A 5,477-nucleotide genomic window follows, 5' to 3' on the forward strand; every position below is an offset into this window, starting at 1 on the left:
GAACGCGGACGAGTATCCGGAGTTCCCATCCGGTTACCCTGGTTACCGCGGTGCCACTTTCGTTGGTTCACCGCCGTTTCTTCTGCAGATACGGGCTGCGAAAGTCAGTCGTACGAGTGAAACTATGTCCGTTGAATTACTTTTTTTAAAAAGGTTTTTATTATTCAGATGGAGGTACACGCTTCTAAATTAAATGAATAGACTACCTTGCTTCTTCCAGGTTTTGAAAGGGCAACGAAAGCTTCCGAAAGAACCATTGATAATATGATAAAAAATTATTTTTGGTACACTGTATCCCACAGTGTCGATCATATTTTTTTAATTTTTCCATAGAAAACCAAGTGAAAAAAATTGTATAGGATGCAATTTTTTGTTTAATCCATTTTATTTTCTGAACAGTTTATTCTTATTTTGATACAGCTTTGCATGTGAACGATGGAAGCTGTAGATTTGTGTGCATGGAGACAAGTCCCTTGGGACTTCATTTTTCTGTTTCAATTCAGTCAGCTTTGCTAGAACTGTGCTAGTGCAGCTGGGAATATAAAGCCACATGCAACAAGCAGTCCTGCCTTGAATAACCAGGATGCCTAGGGAAAGGCACATAGAGCCACTGGATAGAGCCTCCTCTCTGCAGGCTTTGGTGCCAGCTGGATTGAAGAGTTGGCTATATTGTTTTCCAACTCTATGACCCTTAACTAGCTCAGAAGTGTTTCTTAAACTCCAGAATGTGGATAATACTACCCATCATGAAGGGTAAAATTAACTGGTGAAGGTGCTTACTGTATAGTGAGTGCCAGGCCAGTGTTACTCTGATGGGTTCTATGACTACCATGCAAGCGCCCCCGTGAGTCTGGCTCATCTAAAGCCTTAGGCAGGTCTCTAACAGGTACCATTTCTCAGGGTGGTTTCCCAGGTTTGGACACATTCTGGTTCACAGAATGTGACAGGCCCTGTCAAAATCCTACTGTGCCCCTTTCAACATGAGAGTGAATGCTACAGTTCCAGCATATAACAAGTGGTTAATGAAAGTTCCTGCATTAATTACCATTTCAAATATTCATTTAGTTATACATCCCACAGAGCCAGATTCTACCACTGAAACTCAGGGCAATCATCAAAACACCAGAGGAGGCTTCACCCTCCCTCCCCTGCTTTCTGTCGGCAGAGAGAATAGCAGCATAGTCAGGGCAGAGGCTTCTGGGCTGCAGGGTCCCAGAAAGACCCTATTCTCACCAAAAGCATGAAAATAACTCCTGCCAGTGCCTTGTCATCCTGCCCCTCCCTATCTTGTAACCCTGCAGCAGGTACCAGTGCAGGCAAGGGCCCTTCCTTCAACCTGGGCTGCAGGTAGCTCTGCCCCAGCCACTTTTGCAGGAAGCCACAGCTACAGCAAAGCAATTCCTCTATTCCTGCCAGGTGTGGTGTGCATGCGTCTAATCCTAGAGACTCGGGAGGCTGAGGCAAGAGGATCACACTTTTGAGGCCAGCCTCAGCAACTTAGCAAGACCCTGTTTCAAAAGTTTTTTTTTTTTTAAAAAGCTGGGGATTTAGGGCTGGAGTCATGGCTCGGTTGTAGAGTACTTGCCTGACATGTGTGAGGCCCTGGGTTCGAGCCTCAGCACCACATATAAATAAATAAAAGATCCATTGACAACAACAACCAAAAAAAAAGAAACTGAAGATTTTATATATATATATATATATATATATATATAAATGCTGGGGATTCATCTCAGATGCAAGACCCTGGGTTCAATCCTCAGAATGGCACGGAGTCAGGTGCTTTTCCTTCCTGTCTCTGGAAAGCCCATTTCCTCTGTTTCCTTGCCTGTAAATGCTGTGACTTTGGGAGACCCACCTACTGCATTAGGTGTTTAGGTAGTAAGTTGCTGAGAGCCATAGCCAAGTAGGAATGATGCATGGCTTTTTGGGTTGAAAGGTGACGCCAGCAAGCCATTGAGATGATATGATTATGTTAAGATCTGCATTCAATTGGATATTAGACCCCTGCTGTCCGCCTTGGCCTGCTACTTTGGAGCTCTAGCGGGACTCCCGGAGAGTTCCCATTGGTTGGGGAAGTGCGGTAGGAGGGAATTCCGGAGGAGGGATTTGCTGTTGGTGTAGTGTGGCCCCGGAGAACGCCGTGTGTGTGTGGTTCGGCAATTTCCCCGGGAGTGTATGTGGAGTGTGCTGGTGGAGTTCAGAAATAAAGTTTGTTCCTGCTTGAGTGGCTCGTGATTTTGTAAGTGAACCTGTGAGAGTCCAAACATGGCCCATGGTCAGGATCACCCAGAAAACTGTTTAAAAATAAACATGCCCAGACTCACCCCAGAACCCCTGAATGGGGGGGAGCAGGAAGACAGGAATTCAGGGTCTGGATTTTCTATTCAGGTAATACTCATGATAGTGTAAACCCCCCAAAGCATGAGGAACATGAAGAAGGTTAATTTCTAAGGGTATTTCTGGTACCAACTGTGATTCAGGTAAAACCCAGGAAGGGGCTGGTGAGAGCTCTGTTCCCAGCCTGAAGGTTGAGGAAGGGGCTTGACAGCTGGGTGTTTTGGCTCATTCCCACGTCTCCGCCACTCAGGAGGTCGAGGTGGAGGATCACTTGAATCCAGGAGTTGCCTCGGCAGCAAACAGGACCCCATTTCAAAAAAGAAGACAAATGGGGGCTTGGCCTATGGCATCATGATTTTGAAGAAACCCCCTTCCGGTGCGTCTTGGATGCTTCTATTTAGACTCCAGAAAAGTCCTTGGAGGAGCACCCCAGCCTCTACAACCAATGACAGGCTGTAGGTTTAAGTGCTGATATTTCTCACCTGGGTGATCCCTGCCCCATGGTGCATGCTGTCAGCTGGCTGCTTGGGCCTGCGGTCCAATTTCCATGTCTCCAATTCTTCACAAGCAAGGACATCCACTTCCATTAGGCCTCTAAATGAGATAATTTAATCTTGAAAACAAGTGTTATGAATCTCAGGAAAAGCAAAAAGCCCGAACTGATTCAAGCCATGAAAATGGGGGAGGGTATTAATGATAACCTGCTCCTTGAGCCTCTTACACTCACTTCCCAAGACATGCATGCTCCTAAGCATGTTCACAAGCCAAGTGCCCCTGAAACCATCCCACCAGTGGACAGCAGGTACAGGTACTGGGCTTGGGAGGGAGAAAGGGCTTCCAGGCCCAGCTCTGATCCAGACTAGCAAAATAACCCTCCACCTGCCTGATAGGGGCAGGGACCTCATCTTACAAGATGAAGGTAGGTCCATGACCCCTTCCAGCCCCCAAACCCAGCAGCTTGGCAACCAGAAGCAAGAAAAGACAAGAGACAAATAGAAGAACCGGAGAGTGTTGGTCACATACAACAGGATTGGGGAAAGTGGCAGCAGGAAAAGAGTAGGCATCAATGGCCCAGATAAACAGCCTTTCCCGAAGGCCGAGGGGTTCTGGATGTGCACAGCCTCCAGGCTCAGCCAGGACCGGGAGGTCTCTTCTCAGGATGAGGCCACGGCAGGCAAGGTGCTCCCTTTGCAGGCAGGCTGGGAGAGATCCATCCTCCAATACTGCAGGTTCTCTGCTAGATCAATCAAGGGCACTGAATGTGTTTTGTCATCAAGAATGAGGAGCGAGACTGGAGGTCAGGAAAGTCAAGAAGCCCAGTGCTCGCTGAGCTATGGCTTTCCGTGCTGGAGACCAGCCAGCTCCAGCCCCTTCCAGAGAAATCTGTGCTTAGTGTTAAAGAAACCAAAATAGACAGAAACTACTTTGCTTTTGTCTGAGTGTCATTACTCTGTTTTTAGCAAAATTTAAACCACCCCTTGGCGGGTCAGATGTTTTGTTGACAACAAAGTGAAAAGATAGGGGGTGGCGGTAATGGGCCTCAGCGTCAAAACCGAGGCTGATGGAGCCGGCAAGTCTGTCTCCCTTTCTCTTTTTCCTACCGGTAAAAATATTGTGATGTTTATGTATGTGATTTTCACCCTCTACATTGTACCTGTCTATTTTATTTTTACAATGAGCATGTAGATCTGGACAAGCAGAAATAACATTATTCCCATTTTTTGAAAGAGATCACCCTCACCAGCATGGTGCCTCTTCCTGGATGAATCGAGGGCTGTTGCATAGTCCCAGCCTCAAAGAGCCAGCAACAGGACCAAGCCAAGAAGGAAGTGCACCAGGCAAGGGAGCAGAGGCAGCTCGGCCCAGCTCCGTCCTTCCCATCCACGCTGAGAGCTGTTTTGTGGAAGGTGGTGAAGTGCCTCTGTGGGAGCTCAGAATTTGGAGCAAGACAAGAGCAAGAAACTCCAAGAGAAGGTGCCCAAAGACCAGTCCTCACTGAGTCTAACTTCCAGCCCAGGTACCCTGACCAGTTATAAGGGTCCCATCCCCAAGACTTTGTGGGTCAGACACCCCTGTCCCCAACCCTTAGGAACTCTGTGGAGGAAGAATGGAGGTCGGCGCCCTTCCCAGGTGTAGACTCCATGAGCAGTGGTAACCTTCCCCCCCACCAGGACACTTGAGGTGGAATCACAAAGACAGGGTTCAGACAAGAGAAAAAAGCGGGGAAAGAAGGATTTTATGATCGAGACTACATTGGGAGAATTTGTTATAAAGAAATGCAAACTGAATTTTTATGATGTTTTATTTTAATAGTGTTGCCTACAATAAGAGTAGACCTTTATGAAAATACAAATGATATGGCCATCTCCTCTTAACCCCTCGCTTGTTATTTTACGTAGTGTTTACAGGTCAGTGACTCTCGAGAACTGTGCTGAACATGAGATCCCAGGAGGCAAGGCTCACCCAGCCGTCGCCTCTGCGGACAGGGAGATTAGAGAAACGAGCCTGTAAGTGAGACATTAAAAACCTAATACTTGGTGAGTGTGGATGGGAAGCCAAGTCCTTTTAGTGAGAATTAACTCATCTAATCCTTCCTATAATCCCATGTAAAAGCTCCCATTTTAAGAGGCTGGCTGTGGCTTGGTGGCCGAGTGCTTACCTAGCCTGTGCAAGGCCCTGGGTTCCATCCCCATACAGCAAAGAACAACAAGACTCCCATTTTAGATCCACTTTATCATTAAGGAAGCTGAAGCCTAGAAGATTAAATAGCTTTCTCGAGACCCTTCGACTCGTGGGTGCTAGGCGAAGGTTCCATTCAGTCTGGGATTAGCTAGGCCCAAGCCCTCACAGTGGGCAGCACAGGGTCCAGCATGGAGCAAGGGCTGCCTGTTGGCAGCTGGGGATCCCACCAGCCCCAGCTCATGCTGGGAGACACAGTCTAGGTTCAGATTCTCACTCTGGCGTTTCCTTGTCCCAGACTCTGGGAAAGGAACTTGACAGTAAAATGTTTAACTTGATCCCCACAGCACAGGCTGGAGATGTAGCTTGGTGGTGGGGCACTAGCTTAGCATAAGTCAGAGGCCTTTGGTTCAATTCCTCCAATACCACCTTTTTGAAATTATATATATATATATATA

Source organism: Marmota marmota, unplaced genomic scaffold, assembly GCF_001458135.2.
Source record: "Marmota marmota marmota unplaced genomic scaffold, marMar, whole genome shotgun sequence".
Lineage (NCBI taxonomy): Eukaryota > Metazoa > Chordata > Mammalia > Rodentia > Sciuridae > Marmota > Marmota marmota.